At 36.8% G+C, this 11,396-nt stretch overlaps 1 long non-coding RNA gene across 3 annotated transcripts; it reads right to left on the bottom strand.

Annotated features, from left to right (window-relative positions):
- Positions 1-429: 429 nt before the first annotated feature.
- LOC127848924 (uncharacterized) lies at positions 430-10,789 on the bottom strand. 3 transcript variants are annotated; one of them, XR_008034821.1, is made up of 5 exons: positions 10,727-10,789; positions 8,152-8,213; positions 5,578-5,639; positions 3,004-3,065; positions 430-491 (listed from the first exon to the last, which is right to left on the bottom strand). It is a non-coding gene; the product is annotated as an uncharacterized LOC127848924 (long non-coding RNA). The 3 variants fall into 3 exon arrangements; XR_008034819.1 differs by lacking the exons at positions 8,152-8,213; positions 10,727-10,789 and adding an exon at positions 6,414-7,402; XR_008034820.1 differs by lacking the exons at positions 5,578-5,639; positions 8,152-8,213; positions 10,727-10,789 and adding an exon at positions 3,840-4,828.
- Between the last annotated feature and the right edge of the window lie 607 nt (positions 10,790-11,396).

Below are 11,396 nucleotides of genomic sequence, written 5' to 3' on the forward strand. Positions count from 1 at the left end.
AAATAGCAAAGAAAATGGACGAACGGTGTTGACACAGAATAAACGTACGTTCAATCTTTTATTTACTTTTTGATGATTTTCACATTTTTCGCGCTATGTTCATGGTTTCATTATGACGTGAAATGTTGAAAGAATGTTTACTTTTCGGAAAAAGTTCTATCCCCGTATCATTCTTGTGGTTACAATATAGTAAAAGATTTCCTACACAAATTCAATGTAAATGCAATAACTTTAACGAAAAATAAAGTCAAACTTTTGCGCATAGAGACCCTCATAACCATACCTTTTCTCGAAGAGCATTCCAAGCCGAATTGATTTAAGCAATAAAAAAGATAGGTCACGCGACATGATTAGGACAGTATTTCACACCTTAAGCATCATAAATATGCTTAGTTGCCTGTGTACATGATAATAAATTAGTATAATTACCTGTTTTACCATCAACAACCCTTATCAAGTGGCCCGCGGCTTAGCCGCAGACATTCTTCTACCTGAAAAAGTCAAAATACCCAATAGAAATAGATATAAAATGAAGAAAAAAACATGCATTTATGTATTTTAAGTGTATTTCTATGAATAATATGAGGTGATAAAGCTTGTTATATGCATGATTGTACTAAATATGAAAGCTGGCTCAGTTAAGCATCTGTTGCACTGTCAAAACTGTAAAAATGTCCGCAATTCCATGTAGGTCAAATGGGGCTCTGTTTGAATGTTCATGCTTTACGCACAAGCTATTGTTGCGTTACTGGATTGCGGAGTCCTTGGCGTTGAATTCTGACTGCATGTAGCACAATAACGCTACACAGTCAACCAAAATGCCTTTGAATTTAAGTCGGAAAGCAATTTAGCCCTTATTTGGCTATACAAGGGTGGGGGGTCAACTTGAAAAACAACTATTCCAGGTCAAATAATCTGAATTCATGCATTTAATGCACTAATTTTCTTCTCTTTTGCTAAGAAATGACCAACAATCAGCTTTCCCAGTCATATTTTGCACTTGCAGATGATATTACATTTTTTACCTAAAGCTAGTTTAGGTTACAATATAGTAAAAGATTTCCTACACAAATTCAATGTAAATGCAATAACTTTAACGAAAAATAAAGTCAAACTTTTGCGCATAGAGACCCTCATAACCATACCTTTTCTCGAAGAGCATTCCAAGCCGAATTGATTTAAGCAATAAAAAAGATAGGTCACGCGACATGTAAGAAAGAACTCGCCACGAATCAAAAGTCACTGTTTTACGGCCATCTATTTACCGGCTTCTATCCAGTTCATGAGGGTTTCCCGCCATCTGTCAAAGTCTTATGTAGTCTCCAATCTTCAGATAAAAGAGTGAATTTCTAGTAAACAACAATGTTTTCCCTGCCACATGCACACAGAAATATACTAAAATAAAGTCATGGCAAGTGACCCTACAGAGAACCGTGTCTTCAAATAAATGATGTTCAGGTTTTTAGAGAGTATAGCATTGCACTCCAAAAAGATTTAGTATATTGTAACCTAAAGGAAAAATATCTTCTGATTAAAATGTGTTTTTCTTGCATATTCTTATCTTCCTATTCATATTGCACACATGTAATAAGTTTGGCTGGATTATCTGTCCGTTTGGCCATTTTTTTTCATATTTTCACACGCAGGTGTTTTCGGTCCAAAGAAGGCCATTTTAGGCCTGTTAAAGCTTAAATGTCCCTTTAAGGTTTAAATGTGCTAAGTTCAATATCTGCAACAAAATACCAAAACAAACCAAATGGACATGCACGTGGGGCTTATGCGGGGTGGTGAAAGAATGAATTTGTTAGATATTTTCACTCTAAGCAATTTTGATAATGTCTTTTTTGTGTGTTTTTTTTTAAATCACCCCAAAAATGTCAATTTCAAAGCAAAGAAAATCCAATTTCATCCAAGACAATAAACAAATTAGTACAAATGAGAGATCAAAGATACTTTGAAGAGAAGAAATCAATAAGCTTCCAATAACTTGTTGTTTAGCACCAATAAAAGTGTGAAATCTTGAAACGCGCCTTGTCGCTCGGAGCCCATTTATTTGCCAGAGGCCAATGATATATCCTAGCATATAATGTCATGGGTGCCTTTAAACTGCAGCAGATGGTCAATATGCATTGCCAGCTGTCATTTAGAGGTTCAAGAGAATACAAATTTTCATATTTTGGGCACAAAATAAGTACTTTTGACTATTTTTATGGTGGCAATCTGGGTAAAAAATGGGGATTCAGAACCAAGCGAAAGAAACAATGCTCATTTTGGGGGTATAGAATGGACGGAAAGGTTAAAATGAACAAGATACATATATGTAGGCAAGCATTTTAAGCTGAGAAATGAGGTTCCATGTAGTAACAGGGGCAGAAAGGCAGCTCAGATCAATGCAGGCTTCCTGAAAGGGGTTTCTAGTACTTCTTTTGGGGACACAGCTTCCAGCAGAATTCTCAACACATCAAACATCATTGATCCATGTCACCTCTGTATGCAAAGACAAGCGAATAAAGTCAATACTGCCCTTAAATCACTGAATGAGAGAAGCATTTACCAAATAAAAAACAAAACTGGTTGCTGAAAGTGCCAAATTTTGTCAAAAAGATCCCTCTAATGTAAACGATGAAGGGGACACTCGCTACAACAATCCTATGTTTAAGTCGGACGCGACATCTTCTCAAGCCGGAACCATGACTGTAAGCATATTGTGAGAAAACAGTACCAAACACAAGCTAATTGTAGGGTAACAAGTAGCAAATCAACTCAGCTGTGCTGCATTCATGCTCAGGAACAAGGATAAACATGTTGAGTGCCAACTTCTGCTGCCAACAGAGCAGGAGCTTTACGTGTCAGGACGCGGAATAATCAATACAAACTGCATGGGAATTGCACGACGGCAAGAGTTTGAGTGACCACAAAACTGATTAGGACAGTATTTCACACCTTAAGCATCATAAATATGCTTAGTTGCCTGTGTACATGATAATAAATTAGTATAATTACCTGTTTTACCATCAACAACCCTTATCAAGTGGCCCGCGGCTTAGCCGCAGACATTCTTCTACCTGAAAAAGTCAAAATACCCAATAGAAATAGATATAAAATGAAGAAAAAAACATGCATTTATGTATTTTAAGTGTATTTCTATGAATAATATGAGGTGATAAAGCTTGTTATATGCATGATTGTACTAAATATGAAAGCTGGCTCAGTTAAGCATCTGTTGCACTGTCAAAACTGTAAAAATGTCCGCAATTCCATGTAGGTCAAATGGGGCTCTGTTTGAATGTTCATGCTTTACGCACAAGCTATTGTTGCGTTACTGGATTGCGGAGTCCTTGGCGTTGAATTCTGACTGCATGTAGCACAATAACGCTACACAGTCAACCAAAATGCCTTTGAATTTAAGTCGGAAAGCAATTTAGCCCTTATTTGGCTATACAAGGGTGGGGGGTCAACTTGAAAAACAACTATTCCAGGTCAAATAATCTGAATTCATGCATTTAATGCACTAATTTTCTTCTCTTTTGCTAAGAAATGACCAACAATCAGCTTTCCCAGTCATATTTTGCACTTGCAGATGATATTACATTTTTTACCTAAAGCTAGTTTAGGTTACAATATAGTAAAAGATTTCCTACACAAATTCAATGTAAATGCAATAACTTTAACGAAAAATAAAGTCAAACTTTTGCGCATAGAGACCCTCATAACCATACCTTTTCTCGAAGAGCATTCCAAGCCGAATTGATTTAAGCAATAAAAAAGATAGGTCACGCGACATGTAAGAAAGAACTCGCCACGAATCAAAAGTCACTGTTTTACGGCCATCTATTTACCGGCTTCTATCCAGTTCATGAGGGTTTCCCGCCATCTGTCAAAGTCTTATGTAGTCTCCAATCTTCAGATAAAAGAGTGAATTTCTAGTAAACAACAATGTTTTCCCTGCCACATGCACACAGAAATATACTAAAATAAAGTCATGGCAAGTGACCCTACAGAGAACCGTGTCTTCAAATAAATGATGTTCAGGTTTTTAGAGAGTATAGCATTGCACTCCAAAAAGATTTAGTATATTGTAACCTAAAGGAAAAATATCTTCTGATTAAAATGTGTTTTTCTTGCATATTCTTATCTTCCTATTCATATTGCACACATGTAATAAGTTTGGCTGGATTATCTGTCCGTTTGGCCATTTTTTTTCATATTTTCACACGCAGGTGTTTTCGGTCCAAAGAAGGCCATTTTAGGCCTGTTAAAGCTTAAATGTCCCTTTAAGGTTTAAATGTGCTAAGTTCAATATCTGCAACAAAATACCAAAACAAACCAAATGGACATGCACGTGGGGCTTATGCGGGGTGGTGAAAGAATGAATTTGTTAGATATTTTCACTCTAAGCAATTTTGATAATGTCTTTTTTGTGTGTTTTTTTTTAAATCACCCCAAAAATGTCAATTTCAAAGCAAAGAAAATCCAATTTCATCCAAGACAATAAACAAATTAGTACAAATGAGAGATCAAAGATACTTTGAAGAGAAGAAATCAATAAGCTTCCAATAACTTGTTGTTTAGCACCAATAAAAGTGTGAAATCTTGAAACGCGCCTTGTCGCTCGGAGCCCATTTATTTGCCAGAGGCCAATGATATATCCTAGCATATAATGTCATGGGTGCCTTTAAACTGCAGCAGATGGTCAATATGCATTGCCAGCTGTCATTTAGAGGTTCAAGAGAATACAAATTTTCATATTTTGGGCACAAAATAAGTACTTTTGACTATTTTTATGGTGGCAATCTGGGTAAAAAATGGGGATTCAGAACCAAGCGAAAGAAACAATGCTCATTTTGGGGGTATAGAATGGACGGAAAGGTTAAAATGAACAAGATACATATATGTAGGCAAGCATTTTAAGCTGAGAAATGAGGTTCCATGTAGTAACAGGGGCAGAAAGGCAGCTCAGATCAATGCAGGCTTCCTGAAAGGGGTTTCTAGTACTTCTTTTGGGGACACAGCTTCCAGCAGAATTCTCAACACATCAAACATCATTGATCCATGTCACCTCTGTATGCAAAGACAAGCGAATAAAGTCAATACTGCCCTTAAATCACTGAATGAGAGAAGCATTTACCAAATAAAAAACAAAACTGGTTGCTGAAAGTGCCAAATTTTGTCAAAAAGATCCCTCTAATGTAAACGATGAAGGGGACACTCGCTACAACAATCCTATGTTTAAGTCGGACGCGACATCTTCTCAAGCCGGAACCATGACTGTAAGCATATTGTGAGAAAACAGTACCAAACACAAGCTAATTGTAGGGTAACAAGTAGCAAATCAACTCAGCTGTGCTGCATTCATGCTCAGGAACAAGGATAAACATGTTGAGTGCCAACTTCTGCTGCCAACAGAGCAGGAGCTTTACGTGTCAGGACGCGGAATAATCAATACAAACTGCATGGGAATTGCACGACGGCAAGAGTTTGAGTGACCACAAAACTGATTAGGACAGTATTTCACACCTTAAGCATCATAAATATGCTTAGTTGCCTGTGTACATGATAATAAATTAGTATAATTACCTGTTTTACCATCAACAACCCTTATCAAGTGGCCCGCGGCTTAGCCGCAGACATTCTTCTACCTGAAAAAGTCAAAATACCCAATAGAAATAGATATAAAATGAAGAAAAAAACATGCATTTATGTATTTTAAGTGTATTTCTATGAATAATATGAGGTGATAAAGCTTGTTATATGCATGATTGTACTAAATATGAAAGCTGGCTCAGTTAAGCATCTGTTGCACTGTCAAAACTGTAAAAATGTCCGCAATTCCATGTAGGTCAAATGGGGCTCTGTTTGAATGTTCATGCTTTACGCACAAGCTATTGTTGCGTTACTGGATTGCGGAGTCCTTGGCGTTGAATTCTGACTGCATGTAGCACAATAACGCTACACAGTCAACCAAAATGCCTTTGAATTTAAGTCGGAAAGCAATTTAGCCCTTATTTGGCTATACAAGGGTGGGGGGTCAACTTGAAAAACAACTATTCCAGGTCAAATAATCTGAATTCATGCATTTAATGCACTAATTTTCTTCTCTTTTGCTAAGAAATGACCAACAATCAGCTTTCCCAGTCATATTTTGCACTTGCAGATGATATTACATTTTTTACCTAAAGCTAGTTTAGGTTACAATATAGTAAAAGATTTCCTACACAAATTCAATGTAAATGCAATAACTTTAACGAAAAATAAAGTCAAACTTTTGCGCATAGAGACCCTCATAACCATACCTTTTCTCGAAGAGCATTCCAAGCCGAATTGATTTAAGCAATAAAAAAGATAGGTCACGCGACATGTAAGAAAGAACTCGCCACGAATCAAAAGTCACTGTTTTACGGCCATCTATTTACCGGCTTCTATCCAGTTCATGAGGGTTTCCCGCCATCTGTCAAAGTCTTATGTAGTCTCCAATCTTCAGATAAAAGAGTGAATTTCTAGTAAACAACAATGTTTTCCCTGCCACATGCACACAGAAATATACTAAAATAAAGTCATGGCAAGTGACCCTACAGAGAACCGTGTCTTCAAATAAATGATGTTCAGGTTTTTAGAGAGTATAGCATTGCACTCCAAAAAGATTTAGTATATTGTAACCTAAAGGAAAAATATCTTCTGATTAAAATGTGTTTTTCTTGCATATTCTTATCTTCCTATTCATATTGCACACATGTAATAAGTTTGGCTGGATTATCTGTCCGTTTGGCCATTTTTTTTCATATTTTCACACGCAGGTGTTTTCGGTCCAAAGAAGGCCATTTTAGGCCTGTTAAAGCTTAAATGTCCCTTTAAGGTTTAAATGTGCTAAGTTCAATATCTGCAACAAAATACCAAAACAAACCAAATGGACATGCACGTGGGGCTTATGCGGGGTGGTGAAAGAATGAATTTGTTAGATATTTTCACTCTAAGCAATTTTGATAATGTCTTTTTTGTGTGTTTTTTTTTAAATCACCCCAAAAATGTCAATTTCAAAGCAAAGAAAATCCAATTTCATCCAAGACAATAAACAAATTAGTACAAATGAGAGATCAAAGATACTTTGAAGAGAAGAAATCAATAAGCTTCCAATAACTTGTTGTTTAGCACCAATAAAAGTGTGAAATCTTGAAACGCGCCTTGTCGCTCGGAGCCCATTTATTTGCCAGAGGCCAATGATATATCCTAGCATATAATGTCATGGGTGCCTTTAAACTGCAGCAGATGGTCAATATGCATTGCCAGCTGTCATTTAGAGGTTCAAGAGAATACAAATTTTCATATTTTGGGCACAAAATAAGTACTTTTGACTATTTTTATGGTGGCAATCTGGGTAAAAAATGGGGATTCAGAACCAAGCGAAAGAAACAATGCTCATTTTGGGGGTATAGAATGGACGGAAAGGTTAAAATGAACAAGATACATATATGTAGGCAAGCATTTTAAGCTGAGAAATGAGGTTCCATGTAGTAACAGGGGCAGAAAGGCAGCTCAGATCAATGCAGGCTTCCTGAAAGGGGTTTCTAGTACTTCTTTTGGGGACACAGCTTCCAGCAGAATTCTCAACACATCAAACATCATTGATCCATGTCACCTCTGTATGCAAAGACAAGCGAATAAAGTCAATACTGCCCTTAAATCACTGAATGAGAGAAGCATTTACCAAATAAAAAACAAAACTGGTTGCTGAAAGTGCCAAATTTTGTCAAAAAGATCCCTCTAATGTAAACGATGAAGGGGACACTCGCTACAACAATCCTATGTTTAAGTCGGACGCGACATCTTCTCAAGCCGGAACCATGACTGTAAGCATATTGTGAGAAAACAGTACCAAACACAAGCTAATTGTAGGGTAACAAGTAGCAAATCAACTCAGCTGTGCTGCATTCATGCTCAGGAACAAGGATAAACATGTTGAGTGCCAACTTCTGCTGCCAACAGAGCAGGAGCTTTACGTGTCAGGACGCGGAATAATCAATACAAACTGCATGGGAATTGCACGACGGCAAGAGTTTGAGTGACCACAAAACTGATTAGGACAGTATTTCACACCTTAAGCATCATAAATATGCTTAGTTGCCTGTGTACATGATAATAAATTAGTATAATTACCTGTTTTACCATCAACAACCCTTATCAAGTGGCCCGCGGCTTAGCCGCAGACATTCTTCTACCTGAAAAAGTCAAAATACCCAATAGAAATAGATATAAAATGAAGAAAAAAACATGCATTTATGTATTTTAAGTGTATTTCTATGAATAATATGAGGTGATAAAGCTTGTTATATGCATGATTGTACTAAATATGAAAGCTGGCTCAGTTAAGCATCTGTTGCACTGTCAAAACTGTAAAAATGTCCGCAATTCCATGTAGGTCAAATGGGGCTCTGTTTGAATGTTCATGCTTTACGCACAAGCTATTGTTGCGTTACTGGATTGCGGAGTCCTTGGCGTTGAATTCTGACTGCATGTAGCACAATAACGCTACACAGTCAACCAAAATGCCTTTGAATTTAAGTCGGAAAGCAATTTAGCCCTTATTTGGCTATACAAGGGTGGGGGGGTCAACTTGAAAAACAACTATTCCAGGTCAAATAATCTGAATTCATGCATTTAATGCACTAATTTTCTTCTCTTTTGCTAAGAAATGACCAACAATCAGCTTTCCCAGTCATATTTTGCACTTGCAGATGATATTACATTTTTTACCTAAAGCTAGTTTAGGTTACAATATAGTAAAAGATTTCCTACACAAATTCAATGTAAATGCAATAACTTTAACGAAAAATAAAGTCAAACTTTTGCGCATAGAGACCCTCATAACCATACCTTTTCTCGAAGAGCATTCCAAGCCGAATTGATTTAAGCAATAAAAAAGATAGGTCACGCGACATGTAAGAAAGAACTCGCCACGAATCAAAAGTCACTGTTTTACGGCCATCTATTTACCGGCTTCTATCCAGTTCATGAGGGTTTCCCGCCATCTGTCAAAGTCTTATGTAGTCTCCAATCTTCAGATAAAAGAGTGAATTTCTAGTAAACAACAATGTTTTCCCTGCCACATGCACACAGAAATATACTAAAATAAAGTCATGGCAAGTGACCCTACAGAGAACCGTGTCTTCAAATAAATGATGTTCAGGTTTTTAGAGAGTATAGCATTGCACTCCAAAAAGATTTAGTATATTGTAACCTAAAGGAAAAATATCTTCTGATTAAAATGTGTTTTTCTTGCATATTCTTATCTTCCTATTCATATTGCACACATGTAATAAGTTTGGCTGGATTATCTGTCCGTTTGGCCATTTTTTTTCATATTTTCACACGCAGGTGTTTTCGGTCCAAAGAAGGCCATTTTAGGCCTGTTAAAGCTTAAATGTCCCTTTAAGGTTTAAATGTGCTAAGTTCAATATCTGCAACAAAATACCAAAACAAACCAAATGGACATGCACGTGGGGCTTATGCGGGGTGGTGAAAGAATGAATTTGTTAGATATTTTCACTCTAAGCAATTTTGATAATGTCTTTTTTGTGTGTTTTTTTTTAAATCACCCCAAAAATGTCAATTTCAAAGCAAAGAAAATCCAATTTCATCCAAGACAATAAACAAATTAGTACAAATGAGAGATCAAAGATACTTTGAAGAGAAGAAATCAATAAGCTTCCAATAACTTGTTGTTTAGCACCAATAAAAGTGTGAAATCTTGAAACGCGCCTTGTCGCTCGGAGCCCATTTATTTGCCAGAGGCCAATGATATATCCTAGCATATAATGTCATGGGTGCCTTTAAACTGCAGCAGATGGTCAATATGCATTGCCAGCTGTCATTTAGAGGTTCAAGAGAATACAAATTTTCATATTTTGGGCACAAAATAAGTACTTTTGACTATTTTTATGGTGGCAATCTGGGTAAAAAATGGGGATTCAGAACCAAGCGAAAGAAACAATGCTCATTTTGGGGGTATAGAATGGACGGAAAGGTTAAAATGAACAAGATACATATATGTAGGCAAGCATTTTAAGCTGAGAAATGAGGTTCCATGTAGTAACAGGGGCAGAAAGGCAGCTCAGATCAATGCAGGCTTCCTGAAAGGGGTTTCTAGTACTTCTTTTGGGGACACAGCTTCCAGCAGAATTCTCAACACATCAAACATCATTGATCCATGTCACCTCTGTATGCAAAGACAAGCGAATAAAGTCAATACTGCCCTTAAATCACTGAATGAGAGAAGCATTTACCAAATAAAAAACAAAACTGGTTGCTGAAAGTGCCAAATTTTGTCAAAAAGATCCCTCTAATGTAAACGATGAAGGGGACACTCGCTACAACAATCCTATGTTTAAGTCGGACGCGACATCTTCTCAAGCCGGAACCATGACTGTAAGCATATTGTGAGAAAACAGTACCAAACACAAGCTAATTGTAGGGTAACAAGTAGCAAATCAACTCAGCTGTGCTGCATTCATGCTCAGGAACAAGGATAAACATGTTGAGTGCCAACTTCTGCTGCCAACAGAGCAGGAGCTTTACGTGTCAGGACGCGGAATAATCAATACAAACTGCATGGGAATTGCACGACGGCAAGAGTTTGAGTGACCACAAAACTGATTAGGACAGTATTTCACACCTTAAGCATCATAAATATGCTTAGTTGCCTGTGTACATGATAATAAATTAGTATAATTACCTGTTTTACCATCAACAACCCTTATCAAGTGGCCCGCGGCTTAGCCGCAGACATTCTTCTACCTGAAAAAGTCAAAATACCCAATAGAAATAGATATAAAATGAAGAAAAAAACATGCATTTATGTATTTTAAGTGTATTTCTATGAATAATATGAGGTGATAAAGCTTGTTATATGCATGATTGTACTAAATATGAAAGCTGGCTCAGTTAAGCATCTGTTGCACTGTCAAAACTGTAAAAATGTCCGCAATTCCATGTAGGTCAAATGGGGCTCTGTTTGAATGTTCATGCTTTACGCACAAGCTATTGTTGCGTTACTGGATTGCGGAGTCCTTGGCGTTGAATTCTGACTGCATGTAGCACAATAACGCTACACAGTCAACCAAAATGCCTTTGAATTTAAGTCGGAAAGCAATTTAGCCCTTATTTGGCTATACAAGGGTGGGGGGTCAACTTGAAAAACAACTATTCCAGGTCAAATAATCTGAATTCATGCATTTAATGCACTAATTTTCTTCTCTTTTGCTAAGAAATGACCAACAATCAGCTTTCCCAGTCATATTTTGCACTTGCAGATGATATTACATTTTTTACCTAAAGCTAGTTTAGGTTACAATATAGTAAAAGATTTCCTACACAAATTCAATGTAAATGCAATAACTTTAACG

The sequence above is a fragment of the Dreissena polymorpha genome, chromosome 10, assembly GCF_020536995.1.
Source record: "Dreissena polymorpha isolate Duluth1 chromosome 10, UMN_Dpol_1.0, whole genome shotgun sequence".
Taxonomy (NCBI): Eukaryota; Metazoa; Mollusca; class Bivalvia; order Myida; family Dreissenidae; genus Dreissena; species Dreissena polymorpha.